Here is a 17,073-nt window from a genome sequence, read left to right on the forward strand (position 1 = left end):
GTCCCTCTTATTCGTTGAGAGTCAGATGTCTAAGGCCTGATTAAGTTAAATCTAGAAGAGAGTGATCACTCTATGTCTCTTGGATTTAACATGACATCTAGGATGAAAGGATATAATGAAAAGATTCACCTAATCATATTCGAGATGGGAACTCGAAAGGGGTGATGTTATTGAATGGCACTAAGTCATAACATATTGGGGGTGATGGACGGTCGTTAGGTGGTATCCGTCACTTGCATTAATTTCTTATGTTTCTCGTGCAAGTGGGAGATTGAAGGTTTTTCGTATGCCCGAGAGACATATCAAATTAACGTGGCTAATATGTTTTGATCCAAGTCGGGTCATACCCAATAACAAGCTTACCGACACCTTATACATATTTGATCTTAACGATTGGATCATTAAACAAATACGCGACACTTAGATTTTAGAAAATCGGGTTTCTAAAATATTATCACTTGAGATAAATTATTTGGATAATTTATATATAATTGTTTATGGGTTTAAATAATTATATTGTGTTGTATTTTATAAAAGGTTTTATAAAATATATAAGTAACAAAATAATACATAAGTTTATAACAAGTTTATAAACTTTTATAAACTTACAAGTATTATTATTAAACATTATAAGTGTGCAGATTTTGGGACTCCAAGGAGACACCCCATGCTTATTTTGGTTACTTTAAAGTTGACACAACTCCTAAGGAACATGCCTAACTAGTTTACCAAGGCTTGACTCAAGTGATACATAAAAATACATAAAAAATAGCAAGTGAAATTCAGCTCCTTTTGCTGAATTCTGACTAATTTTTCTGCTGTCCAAGAGGGAGTTCTTGAGCTTATTTGGAAGCTTATTTTCAAGTGTTAAAAATCCTAACCATTGTACAAGGTGTTGGTGTCAAGTTTGGGGTATAATCTCTTGAGGTTTCATCACTTTGAGGCTTGCATTCATCATCATCTTCATCATCATCTTGCAACTTTGAAAACATCCCTCAACTAGCTTGAGGAGGTATAATCTCTAAACCCACTCTTAGTTTGTAAGTATGTTTCACAACTTGATCCTATTTGGGATTTAACTTTAAATGGTTAAAGATTTACAAGTTTTAAAATGGAAATTTATACGCTTCCGCAAATCTTATTTCTTGAATGATTATAAGTATTATGAAACTTGTTAAATCCCAACAGCAGCTTCTTGTCCTACATGCCCAAGATAGGTATTCCACCATGTTAACGCCGTACCTGTGAAGGTATGCGTAGCGTACTTAACTTTGTCCTCTTCAGTACACTTACTTATGGCAAACACCAATTTGACCTTCTCGGTCCACCGTTTCAATCCAATTGGCCCTCCGGTTCCATCAAATTCCAAAGGTTTGCAGGCAGTGAATTCTTTGTAGGAGCATCCTACACGATTTCTTGTGGAATTAGTTCCACTGCTAGATCCAAAGTTATTGTTATTTTGCATCGCAGCCTGTATTGCAGCTATGTTTGCTGCAAGGAAAACACGGAAGTCTTCCTCACTCATGTTCAAATTCTGACGAGTTGCCGGTGCCATTTCCTTCAAAAATAGCCAAAAGAATTGAGTTAATCATATAGAATTTAAGAGTAGTCAATAGTATTTCGTACCATAATATGAACTTATTTATAAAAGTTTTTTCTTCATATTAGCATTTTATAGTTGTAATTCGGGTAGTACCTACTGTAACGACCCGGAAATTTCCGATCAAATTTAAACCCTAATCCCTATATGTTTCCGACACGATAAGCAAAAAAATCCCATTGTTGAGTCTAGAAAGTTTGAAATCTATATTCGGATAATCAGTTACCCTTTGACCATGCCTGACGATTCACGAACAAATTTTGTGTAAATAAATATGTAAATATATGTGTATAAATAAATTCTATAAGTAAGCAGTATTATTATTAATATTAATAAACACATAATTGATATCATTTTTATTATGATTATTATTACTAAACTTATTAACCTTATCATTTTTAGTATCATTATTATGTATTATTATTATTATTAATATATTTATTATCATCATTATTGATATTATTATCATTATTTTTTTTTAATATTTTTATTTCTTATATAATTATTATTAGTATTAATATTATTATTAAATTACTTATTTATTTGTTTATGCAAATCATATATAAACTGATATATATTTCTAAGAATTTGAATCCGTTTTTAATTCTTTATCAAACTGTATCTCAACTTGTTTTATTAGCTGTAATTTGTACCAGCGAACCCAATTTGTTAAGAACAAACAAAATCAATACAAATCAAAACTATTCGTTTTTGTCTAAGTGAACAATATTATGTCAAAGTCTGCTAGCCTACAAAACCACGAGTACCATCTGTTTTTTTTTTTCACAATCATTCTACTCTTCATCTCCATCTCTCATCCATTTTCAATCATCAATAAAACCTCACCCTCTCTCTACAATCTCTCTCGTGTTCCATATCGTGAACATATCACGAACCACAACCACAACCTTTGATTACCATTAAAGCACAAATCGACTACGGTTAGTATATGTTTGAGTCCACCTATTCAAAAATCACCATTTCAATCACCTTGAACCACCATGATCAAACCACATCGTAGTATATCACCAAACCAATACCTTCGATCAACCTATATACTATAACTTATTTAATTATTCGAAACCCACCCAAACAACCACCATGAAACTTCAAGTGATAAACGGACCTGTTTTTGCTGTAACCATAAAACGTTCCCATATTTTTTTTTCTTTCTTTTTCCCTCTCTTCATCAACCGTGACCAACACCACTAAAACAATCGGGTATTGTTTATATATTTTCTGTTTTCCTGGACAAACTCACGTTGCCATCACAAAACTTCTATTGCTATCTGTTTCGATTTCGATAATCATCACCTGCAAAACAAATACCATCGTGACCCAATATTCATCACTTCTTGGTGCCACTATTATATAATGTTATTTTCTGTTTCTTCCATCGAAATACTCCATTAGATCACACCACCGCCACCGTTAGCTACTAATAGCAGCGGAGCAATAATCTTAAAAACCACCATCGACAACTTTATTGTTTTGCTAAACTGACACCTTCACCTCCAACACCATAGTCACCACGACACCATGGCCATTGAAAAACCCACCACCACTCGATAACTACAGCTGCTCGTCCCTATTTTCTGACCCAAAAACTCAAGAATCGAACAGTACAACTGTATGGATCAGGCCACTGATATTACTTCTTCCTTGATCAAGAAGCCAGGTCGATTATTTGATATTGCTAGTGAACGGTTTAAAAAAAAATAATAAATAAATAAACAAATGAAGAAAGATCTGAACTTTTCTGTTGTTATGGTATATGGATGACGATGGAACAGCTGTAAAGGAGCAAGCCTGTCTAGTATTATAGTTAGAAGAAAAGTCACGGCTGTCGAGTATTAAAAATAAATAACAGATATTTTTTACAACCCTAGTAGGAATAATAGGATATATGGGCTCTTGAAGGATTTAGACAAGGATTGGTTTTGGACTAACGTTTAGGATTGGGCCACGAAATTATAAGCCCATCTATAATATATCAATTATATTTTCGATTGACGGGTTAAAGGATTTTATGTACCAATTAAATCAGAAAACCGAAATTGGATAAATGGTTTGGGAGGCGTGTTATTAAGCAGGAGGTCGTGGGTTCGAGTCTCGTTACGGACATTTCTTTTTAGAAACTTATTTAAGGGTTCGTGAATCCGAGGCCAACCTTATACTTGATCAATGATGTTATATGTATTTTTACTACAAAATACAGTATGGTGAGTATATAGTTCCCTTTTAAACTTTAAATATTTTTGGGCTGAGAATACATGCGCTGTTTTTATAAATGATTTACGTTATGGACACAAGTGATTAAAAATGATATTCTGCGGATTGATGTGCTAGGTAATTTATTTATATGTTATAATAGCATGTAAGCGCGAATCCTAAAGATAGATCTATCGGGTTTAACACCCCCATCCAGTAGGCTGCACTAGACATAAGAACTAGTGGGCGGATGTTTAGTACTTCGAGGATTATTTATACACTTGCGAGTGTACATATCCATCTTTGCGAAGATGACTTATTATATTATTGTTAAGGTTGGTTACTGAGGCCTCAACATAAGCAGAATGATTTTTATACACTTGCGAGTGTATTATATTTTTATACAAGAAATCTTGTGGTCCATAGTTATAACGCTGCTAGCATCAAACCTATATATCTCACCAACTTTATGTTGACTTTTTAAAGCATGTTATTCTCAGGTACGAATTAAGTCTTCCGCTGTGTATTTGCTCATGATAAGGACCTTACTTGGAGTCGATCATCGCGATGGAACCTGATATTGATGATTCCGTCCAGGGGGACTTGGACGGGGTTTGACAGAATGGTATCAGAGCGTTGGTCTTAGCGAACCAGGCCTTGCATTAGTGTGTCTAACTGGTAGTTGTTAGGATACATTAGTGAGTCTGGACTTTGACCGTGTCTACTTGTCAAAAAGTTTTGCTTATCATTTCTAGTCGGAAACCAGCTGCTTATCATCCTTAGGGAATTGTCTGCCTATCATTCATAAGACTAGACACGTCTTACTGTATTTAGTGCCTCGATAGTGTTTAGAAAAAAAAAAAAACTTATATCCTAGCGCATCTGTAGACTTGCCTGACATATGCAGTAAATTCCTCTGTAGTTTACGAAAACTTTGGTATTATATATAGATATTCTATATAGCTAGAATATCATCCGACATCCGAAAAATCATTACACACCGAAGATCTCTTCCATCCACCAAATTGCCCTTTTCAACCTGAAGCGCTTACCGGCGAACCTGCTCGAGAAACCATTTTCTCTCCCCTTTGTCCGAGTATCCCATCACGATTACATACTATCCCATAGTTCGAATCTTATTCATTCACTCGCTTCAACCGTCAATCATTCCGTAATACTAGAAGAAGTTAACGAACTACGCGCTCGTGTGACGACTTTGGAGAACCTGGTGCGAAGGTTACGAACACCAGCAGCAGCACTAGCAGCATAATCAGTACCACCATCATCGACGTCGACAGTACCCTTATCATCTCTAAACCATAACCGCGCCGTAACTCTCAATATCACAATCTATACCTCGAATATCAACATTACACGCCTCAATATCACCATCTGTACTTCGAGTATGAACTTCGTTCTACACATCGATTTACATCGGCTATCTTCGCTTTACGTATCATTCTACCTCATTTTTCCTCGTTCGACATGGTGAATATGTAATTTCTAAAGTTTTAGAGATTATGTAATCTAGTATTAACGGTAAATCAGATGAGTTTTTGACTCATTAAATCCATGATTACATCCGATGAAAATATATATGCAAGTATATTTTCATAAAGATTGTAATTAAAAATTTCTTCGCACAAACTATTAATGATGAAAATATTTTAACGGGTGGGTAGTACCCGAGGAATATTTAGAATTCACATTAATAGGTTACACTGTACATTCTTCGAATCTGATTTAACGATCATTCACTATCCGATATACCTATCTATTCACCACAGAATAACCATTTCTATTCAAATTTCATATTTGGATTTTGACCTATCAGAATCCAACAAGTGGCATAAAGAAGAAAACATTGGACAAAAATAAAATTTGTTAGAAACAGACGAATTAACTAAATTGAAATATTGTTAGGTATCCACGCTAACCGTTCCTAGCTAACTATTCCCGGCTAACATTTAAATTATCGCAATTTACATTCTCGCAATTTTATTCATCGTCATTTAATTTCTGTTATTTATTTTTACGCACTTTAAATAACGGGACACGTATGCAAGGTTTCGACTTATCATATCGACCCATCTATATATATATTTCGGAACAACCGTAGACACTCTATATATGAAGGTGGGAGTTGGCTATACAGGGTCGGAGTTGATTCCAAAATATATATATACTTTGAGTTGTGATCGACACCGAGACCGGTACACGGGTCACGATACGTATTATTTAATTCGAATATTATATATTAAATTATATATGAATCATTGAACCATCGGACTATTAGACTGCTAACTTTGGACAATTAAAATGAATTAAAATATTGATTATAACATATGAAACTAAATAATTCTTCAAGTTTGCCACTTGATTTCATCTTAAACCTCATTTGTATCTCGACAATTACAATGCGTGATCAAATCTTTCATGATTCTTGAAAAACCCCTCAATCGAGAGGATGAACCAACCGCGTTTCATCTACGGAAGAAAAGACTTATGCTCCTGTAAGACTCTCGGAGACTGAGTCAACGTTTAACACGCAGCAGTGTTAATTTCTTTAGTGTTATTATTACCCAAAATAACTTTGCAATCCCTTTTCAAATTAGCCAATTTTGTCACAACTCCACTTCGACTTCTCAGTAAGATTACTCTTAGTATAACTTCGATATATATACGTTGTTCTTTCGCCATCGTTACCGGAGAACCTTTTATATCCCATCATATTACCATCAGCGTTTAATCATCTAAAAATACAATTCTCCTGAAACCATCTTGGTTTGATAACCGATGACCCAGATCCGATAACTTTGAAAATGCTGACAAAGTAGCATGTTGTAGATGGTCTTAATGACCAAAAGTTGATGATAAAAGAAGGAAGTGTTAGGAACGCTCGATAGAAAATTTGGTACTGAAAACCGGATTGAGCAAACCGTGAAGGAGACTTTGAACAAGTTACAAGGACTAAACTTGTACATAAAGAATCATGACGATTCTGTAGCAAACACCTTGCTTCTGAATCTAAACCCTTACGGGTCAATTTTCATCAGCATCCTTCGACATTAGAAATTCCAAGATATTATCATATCTTTCATTATAAATATCCTCAATATCTCTGAAGATATTTTCACAAATGTTCTCATCTGAAATCATTTATCTCTCCGTAATATCTGCGTTACAATATAAAGGAAACTGTGTTAGTTTCTAAATCTTTCGAGTTTAAAATAGGAATGTTTTGAAGCAGTGTTGGGAACTAATGCATGAATTAGTATAATATAATGAAACTTGATCAACTTCATTATATTACAGTAAGTCATGTTGAGTTTCTAATGGAATGTGATGATTTACAGTACCATCATCATGTGGCATGTTACACGACTCTTACATTCTACCCAATTTTCAAATATATCGAGAACATATCTTCCTGATAGTTCCATCTTTTCTTCTAAATTCTGGTAATTTGACGAATCAAAATTTTGTCACTACCATTGCTTTCTAAAAGCATTAGCTATGTTCATTTCAAACTTCATACCTATGAATTCCGGACCATTACTCGCTTGACTCGAAGTCGGGAGGAGGAAACGAAAGCATGAAGCTCCGAAAAATAATGAAGAATATAAAGCTCAATAATAATCCCAAAATTTCAAAACCGTGTATATTAATACGTATTGCAACGTAAAGACACTGGAGAATTAAAAGCATTATAATTCCAAGGAAATAATAGAAGTGAATAGATTCTTCTGGAGGTAGATGAAAGAGAAGAATGAAAGATATGAAAGTTAGAAGTATAACAAGAATCAGAACAGGATGAAGCATACTGACGAATATTTTAAGGTATGGAGTGAGGGGGAAAGAATAGGAAGTATGAGCTATGGAAATAAAGAAACAAAAGGGGAGTGGATTTATAGTGAGATATCCGACAGAGAAATCGAAACAGATTGGCGCATTAAATCAAAGAAGATCATAATTTCCTTATTCGCCAAAGAATCAGATCTTTTAGATTTTCAAGATTTTCTTTTAAATCCCTTAAATTCCGGAAATTCACTGTGATTACGTCAAAAGTTAAATTTCTATCTCAATCTCTTGTGATAGCTTCACTCGTACGCTTCACATAATTAAATTGTTTTACCACTATTATTAAATGGTGATAAAACTTTAGTTATAAACTCATATTCGTCATAAAAACATTTTATTGTTAGTCATGACGATCTCGATCAAATTTCGGGGACGAAATTTCTTTAACGGGTGGGTACTGTAACGACCCGGAAATTTCCGATCAAATTTAAACCCTAATCCCTATATGTTTCCGACACGATAAGCAAAAAAATCCCATTGTTGAGTCTAGAAAGTTTGAAATCTATATTCGGATAATCAGTTACCCTTTGACCATGCCTGACGATTCACGAACAAATTTTGTGTAAATAAATATGTAAATATATGTGTATAAATAAATTCTATAAGTAAGCAGTATTATTATTAATATTAATAAACACATAATTGATATCATTTTTATTATGATTATTATTACTAAACTTATTAACCTTATCATTTTTAGTATCATTATTATGTATTATTATTATTATTAATATATTTATTATCATCATTATTGATATTATTATCATTATTTTTTTTTAATATTTTTATTTCTTATATAATTATTATTAGTATTAATATTATTATTAAATTACTTATTTATTTGTTTATGCAAATCATATATAAACTGATATATATTTCTAAGAATTTGAATCCGTTTTTAATTCTTTATCAAACTGTATCTCAACTTGTTTTATTAGCTGTAATTTGTACCAGCGAACCCAATTTGTCAAGAACAAACAAAATCAATACAAATCAAAACTATTCGTTTTTGTCTAAGTGAACAATATTATGTCAAAGTCTGCTAGCCTACAAAACCACGAGTACCATCTGTTTTTTTTTTCACAATCATTCTACTCTTCATCTCCATCTCTTATCCATTTTCAATCATCAATAAAACCTCACCCTCTCTCTACAATCTCTCTCGTGTTCCATATCGTGAACATATCACGAACCACAACCTTTGATTACCATTAAAGCACAAATCGACTACGGTTAGTATATGTTTGAGTCCACCTATTCAAAAATCACCATTTCAATCACCTTGAACCACCATGATCAAACCACATCGTAGTATATCACCAAACCAATACCTTCGATCAACCTATATACTATAACTTATTTAATTATTCGAAACCCACCCAAACAACCACCATGAAACTTCAAGTGATAAACGGACCTGTTTTTGCTGTAACCATAAAACGTTCCCATATTTTTTTTTCTTTCTTTTTCCCTCTCTTCATCAACCGTGACCAACACCACTAAAACAATCGGGTATTGTTTATATATTTTCTGTTTTCCTGGACAAACTCACGTTGCCATCACAAAACTTCTATTGCTATCTGTTTCGATTTCGATAATCATCACCTGCAAAACAAATACCATCGTGACCCAATATTCATCACTTCTTGGTGCCACTATTATATAATGTTATTTTCTGTTTCTTCCATCGAAATACTCCATTAGATCACACCACCGCCACCGTTAGCTACTAATAGCAGCGGAGCAATAATCTTAAAAACCACCATCGACAACTTTATTGTTTTGCTAAACTGACACCTTCACCTCCAACACCATAGTCACCACGACACCATGGCCATTGAAAAACCCACCACCACTCGATAACTACAGCTGCTCGTCCCTATTTGCTGACCCAAAAACTCAAGAATCGAACAGTACAACTGTATGGATCAGGCCACTGATATTACTTCTTCCTTGATCAAGAAGCCAGGTCGATTATTTGATATTGCTAGTGAACGGTTTAAAAAAAAATAATAAATAAATAAACAAATGAAGAAAGATCCGAACTTTTCTGTTGTTATGGTATATGGATGACGATGGAACAGCTGTAAAGGAGCAAGCCTGTCGAGTATTATAGTTAGAAGAAAAGTCACGGCTGTCGAGTATTAAAAATAAATAACAGATATTTTTTACAACCCTAGTAGGAATAATAGGATATATGGGCTCTTGAAGGATTTGGACAAGGATTGGTTTTGGACTAACGTTTAGGATTGGGCCACGAAATTATAAGCCCATCTATAATATATCAATTATATTTTCGATTGACGGGTTAAAGGATTTTATGTACCAATTAAATCAGAAAACCGAAATTGGATAAATGGTTTGGGAGGCGTGTTATTAAGCAGGAGGTCGTGGGTTCGAGTCTCGTTGCGGACATTTCTTTTTAGAAACTTATTTAAGGGTTCGTGAATCCGAGGCCAACCTTATACTTGATCAATGATGTTATATGTATTTTTACTACAAAATACAGTATGGTGAGTATATAGTTCCCTTTTAAACTTTAAATATTTTTGGGCTGAGAATACATGCGCTGTTTTTATAAATGATTTACGTTATGGACACAAGTGATTAAAAATGATATTCTGCGGATTGATGTGCTAGGTAATTTATTTATATGTTATAATAGCATGTAAGCGCGAATCCTAAAGATAGATCTATCGGGTTTAACACCCTCATCCAGTAGGCTGCACTAGACATAAGAACTAGTGGGCGGATGTTTAGTACTTCGAGGATTATTTATACACTTGAGAGTGTACATATCCATCTTTGCGAAGATGACTTATTATATTATTGTTAAGGTTGGTTACTGAGGCCTCAACATAAGCAGAATGATTTTTATACACTTGCGAGTGTATTATATTTTTATACATGAAATCTTGTGGTCCATAGTTATAACGCTGCTAGCATCAAACCTATATATCTCACCAACTTTATGTTGACTTTTTAAAGCATGTTATTCTCAGGTACGAATTAAGTCTTCCGCTGTGTATTTGCTCATGATAAGGACCTTACTTGGAGTCGATCATCGCGATGGAACCAGATATTGATGATTCCGTCCAGGGGGACTTGGACGGGGTTTGACACCTACCCGTTAAGTTCATACTTACTAGCTACTATACAGCTTAACTACTACGCTTCTATATGAAAAACTTATTACAATAAAATTTCGCGTTCAAACTTTATACAAAATATTACAAACTTACAATACCGCTATTATACATATAGGATGAAATATAACACATAATAACATTGCTACTCGGCAGCTATAAAGGCAATTCTAGTTAATACGCAAGTTGTTCAGCAAAAGAAATAAAGACACGTAATTCATAAGTCCAAAAACAAGTCATGCATTCTGGTTTTACTAAGACGACTTCTCATCCTTGGTTTTGTGGAAAGTAACCGTTATGACCATTGGTTAAGCAGCATGTTGTAATGTCGTCAAAAGGACGAGGGTTTTGTAATGCCCAACAGCCCCGTAACAATCTAAAAACCTTGTTTCTCATCTCAACTACCGAGTCCGTCACTTGTGGGAAAGTTTTATTTAAAAGTTGCAACCCAATGTTCTTTTTCTCAATTTGATGAGAAGCGAATATTATTAACCCGTAAGCATAACATGCTTCTTTATGTTGCATGTTAGAAGCTCTTTCTAACTCACGAAATCCTATGTTGGGATATGTTGAGTCAAAATAGGTTCTTAACCCGTAGCGTAAAATTGCATTTGGGTTCCCCGCATTTAACGCTTTAAAGAAAACATGGCGTAACTTACGGTCTCCCCAATGTGATATACCCCACCTATCAAAGGAAAGCCTTTTATAAACTAAGGTATTTTTGGAAAGTCTTTCAAATGTTTGACAAGTTAATTTCGCCATAACTAAATGTGCTGATGAATTCTGACCGACTCTAGACAAGATTTCCTTAATCATATCCTCTGGTAGGTCTTCTAAAATATTCGATTGTCTACCCTTAACGTCCATTTTGTTTTTATACTGTAAAATAGACAAGGATTAGATTCGTAAAAGATAATTAACAAACAATAAAAGTAATTTTTACATAGAACATAAAAGGACAAGCACACTATAATACACATAATACACAACATGATTACAACCCTCTAATCTGAATCACTGGTTTCTTCTTCTTTGGACTTGGTTCATTTTCCTAATTTTCTAGGGATATATGGTGTTCCTCTAATACGAGCCGTCGTTATCCACAATGGTTTAGAAAAACCTGGTGGTTTAGAGGTTCCCGGGTTATTGTTACAATTTAGGAAATACGGACGTTGCCGATACATATAAAGTTCATCGGGGTTGGAATCAGGTTTCTCTATTTTTATACCTTTTCCCTTATTATTTTCTTTTGCTTTATTAAATTGGGTCGAGGTAATTTCTATAATATCATCGGAATCCTCATCGGGATCCGATTCATCGGAAAATTGGTAATCTTCCCAATATTTTGCTTCCTTGGCGGAAACACCATGGACCATTTTTAACGTTGGTCCGTTGGTTGAGGATTTTCTTTTATTTAATCGATTTACTGTAGGTATCAATATTTCTTCCTCCGGAACCTCTTCTTCTTCTGATTCCTCCTCTTCCGGTTCCTCCTCTTCCGGTTCCTCCTCTTCCGGTTCCTCCTCTTCTGATTCCTCTTCGGGAATTTGTGAATCTTCCCAAAGTATATTTGACTCTTCATTATTATCAGGTGAGTCGATGAGATTTGTACTAGTGGTAGGCATCTATCACACAATATCAAACATATTAAGAGGTTAATATATCACATAATAATTATATATAGTTTTCAACAAAAGTGTTAAGCAATCGTTTTTAAAGAAAACACGGTCGAAGTCCAGACTCACTAATGTATCCTAACAAACTCGATAAGACACACTAATGCAAATTTTTAGTTCTCTAAGACCAACGCTCGGATACCAACTGAAATGTCCCGTTCATATTGATTATAAACGTTCCATATTAATTGACTTCGTTGCGAGGTTTTGACCTCTATATGAGACGTTTTTCAAAGACCCCATTCGTTTTTAAAAACAAACCATAACCTTTATTTTATCGACAAGGTTAAAAGGACACCACCTAGATTATCAGAAATGATAATCTAAAAAATATCACACTTACACACTACCAATACATATTGGTTTACAATATTAATATGTTACAACAAAGTAATTTTTGAATGCAGTTTTAAATAATATAATACAAGCATGCCGACTCCAAATCTTGTCCATATATTAGCATGCAACAGCGGAAGCTCTTAATAATCACCTGAGAATAAACATGCTTTAAACGTCAACAAAAAATGTTGGTGAGTTATAGGTTTAACCTATATATTTATCAAATCGTAATAATAGACCACAAGATTTCATATTTCAATATACATCCCATACATAGAGATAAAAATCATTCATATGGTGAACACCTGGTAACCGACATTAACAAGATGCATATAAGAATATCCCCATCATTCCGGGACATCCATCGGACATGATATAAAACTCGAAGTACTAAAGCATCCGGTACTTTGGATGGGGTTCGTTAGGCCCAATAGATCTATCTTTAGGATTCGCATCAATTAGGCGTGCACTAATTCTCAAAATTAGTGATGTTCCCTAATTCTTATGCTACCAAGCAAAAGGGGTATATTCGGCTTCGATCATTCAACCATAGAAAGTAGTTTCATGTACTTGTGTCTATTTTGTAAAATATTTATAAAGCTGCATGTATTCTCATCCCAAAAATATTAGATTTTAAAAGTGGGACTATAACTCACTTTCACAGATTATTACTTCGTCGGGAAGTAAGACTTGGCCACTGGTCGATTCACGAACCTATAACAAATATGTACATATATATCAAAGTATGTTCAAAATATATTTATAACATTTTTAATACGTTTTAATGTTTTAAATATTTTCAGTCAGCTGTCCTCGTTAGTAACCTACAACTAGTTGTCCATAGTTAGATGTACAGAAATAAATTGATATATATTATCTTGACCCAATCCACGACCCAGTGTATACACGTCTCAGGCTAGATCATAACTCAAAGTATATATATTTTTGGAATCAACCTCAACCCTGTATAGCTAACTCCAACATTACTGCATATAGAGTGTCTATGGTTGTTCCAAATAATATATATAGATGGGTCGATATGATATGTCAAATCATTTGCATACGTGTCTATGGTATCCCAAGATTACATAATATATTAGAATACATGTATAATACAATATAAGTTAGCTAGGATATGATTTGTATAGAATTGTTACAATATTTCCCGTAGCTACAACAATCAAAAAATATCCAATCTTGTTTTACCCATAACTTCTTCGTTTTAAATCTGTTTTGAGTGAATCAAATTACTATGGTCTCAAATTGAACTCTATTTTATGAATCTAAACAGAAAAATTATAGGTTTATAGTCAGAAATATAAGTCACAAGTCATTTTTGTAAGAGGTAGTCATTTCAGTCGAAAGAATGACGTCTTGATGACCATTTTGAAAAACATACTTCCACTTTGAGTTTAATCATGATTTTTGGATATAGTTTCATGTTCATAAGAAAAATAATTTTTCCAGAAGAACAACTTTTAAATCAAAGTTTATCATAGTTTTTAATTATCAAACCGAAAACAGCCCGCGGTGTTACTACGACGGCGTATGTCCGATTTTACGGTGTTTTTCGTGTTTCCAGGTTTTAAATCATTAAGTTAGCATATCATATAGATATATAACATGTTTTTAGTTGATTTTAAAAGTCAAGTTAGAAGGATTAACTTTTGTTTGCGAACAAGTTTAGAATTAACTAAACTATGTTATAGTGATTTCAAGTTTAAACCTTCGAATAAGGTAGTTTTATATATATGAATCGAATGATGTTATGAACATCATTACTACCTCAGGTTTTGTAGATAAACCTACTAGAAATTAGAAAAATAGATCTAGCTTCAAAGGATCCTTAGATGGCTTGAAAGTTCTTGAAGCAGAATCATGACACGAAAACAAGTTCAAGTAAGATTTTCCACTCGAAATAAGATTGTTATAGTTATAGAAATTGAATTAAAGTTTGAATATGAGTGTTACCTTGTATTAGAATGATATATTACTATAAATAAGAAAGATTTTTTGAGGTTGGATGATCACTTTACAAGATTGGAAGTAAGCTAGCAAACTTGGAAGTATTCTTGATTTTATGAAACTAGAACTTATAGAATTTATGAAGAACACTTAGAACTTGAAGATAGAACTTGAGAGAGATAAATTAGATGAATAAAATTGAAGAATGAAAGTATTTGTAGGTGTTTTTGGTCGTTGGTATATGGATTAGATATAAAGGATGTGTAATTTTGTTTACATGTAAATAAGTCATGAATGATTACTAATATTTTTGTAATTTTATGAGATATTTCATGCTAGTTGTCAAATGATGGTTCCCAAATGTGTTAGGTGACTTACATGGGCTGCTAAGAGCTGATCATTGGAGTGTATATACTAATAGTACATACATCTAAAAGCTGTGTATTGTACGAGTACGAATACGGGTGCATACGAGTAGAATTGTTGATGAAACTGAACGAGGATGTAATTATAAGCATTTTTGTTAAGTAGAAGTATTTTGATAAGTGTATTGAAGTCTTTAAAAAGTGTATGAATACATATTAAAACACTACATGTATATACATTTTAACTGAGTCGTTAAGTCATCGTTAGTCGTTACATGTAAATGTTGTTTTGAAACCTTTAGGTTAACGATCTTGTTAAATGTTGTTAACCCATTGTTTATTATATCTAAAGAGATATTAAATTATTACATTATCATGATATTATGATATATTAATATATCTTAGTATGATATATATACAGTTAAATGTTGTTACAACGATAATCGTTACATATATGTCTCGTTTTGAAATCATTAAGTTAGTAGTCTTGTTTTTACATATGTAGTTCATTGTTAATACACTTAATGACATGGTTACTTATCATTTATCATGAATAAACATAGTGTATCAATATCTTAATATGATTCATATGTATTTAGTAAGACGTTGTTATAACGATAATCGTTATATATATTTTTTCGAGTTTCTTAATTCAATAAACTCAATTTTATGTATATAACACATTGTTAAAATACCTAATGAGATACTTACTTATCATAATATCATGTTAACTATATATATAATCATATATATGTCATCATATAGTTTTTACAAGTTTTAACGTTCGTGAATCACCGGTCAACTTGGGTGGTCAATTGTCTATATGAAACCTATTTAAATTAATCAAGTCTTAACAAGTTTGATTGCTTAACATGTTGGAAACACTTAATCATGTAAATAACAATTTCATTTAATATATATAAACATGGAAAAGTTCGGGTCACTACAGGTCGGGTCATTACGAACATCATCAAACAAAAGGATAATGTGATATCATTAATACAAAAATATCAACACCTTCAATCTACAAAATACCAAATGCAACTTTTTACTTTTGACTACGCGATTTTATAAAATAAAATTCATCCATAATTGCATTATTGCTAAGAGCTTGAGGTGTGGAGTATCAAATTTTAGCGTCGGAAGCTGATTTCGAACAAACCGACCGTCGGCCGATACCGACTCGGCATCGGTTCAGCGTCGAGTGGGTCGACGTCATGAGCAAGACTTCGGTCTTTTGTGTGATAACCCGTCCAAATCCACCTGGACGAAGTCTTCAACATTTGGTCCCATTGCGAGGTACTGACCTAAATATGCCATGAACGACTCCAAGTAATATCCTTAAGATGAGCTAATGCACAGGGGAAGATTTCTTTAATACCTGAGAATAAACATGCTTTAAACAAAAGGTTGGTGAGTTCATAGGTTTATCGTAAACAATAAAATTCATCATTTTAATAGACCACCAGATTTAATATTCCCATTTCCCATAACCATTATGCATAAAATTCATTCATATGGATTGAACACCTGGTAATCGACCTTAACAAATTGCATATAGAATATCCTCATCATTCCGAGAAAACTTCGGACATGATAAATTCGCCATCATTCCGGGAAAACATCGGACATGATAAATTCGCCATCATTCCGGGAAAACTTCGGACATGATAAATTCGCCATCATTCCGGGAAAACTTCGGACATGATAAATTCGCCATCATTCCTGGAAAACTTTAGACATGATAAATTCGCCATCATTCCGGGAAAACTTCGAACATGATAAAAAGGGCACATTCGATTTCGATAATTCAACCATAGAATGTAGTTTCGATTACTTGTGTGTATTTCGTAAAATAGTTATAAAAGTATTTCATGTATTCGCAGTTCAAAATATATTTCAAAAGCATT

Source organism: Rutidosis leptorrhynchoides, chromosome 3 (genome assembly GCF_046630445.1).
Source record: "Rutidosis leptorrhynchoides isolate AG116_Rl617_1_P2 chromosome 3, CSIRO_AGI_Rlap_v1, whole genome shotgun sequence".
In the NCBI taxonomy this organism is placed as follows: Eukaryota; Viridiplantae; Streptophyta; class Magnoliopsida; order Asterales; family Asteraceae; genus Rutidosis; species Rutidosis leptorrhynchoides.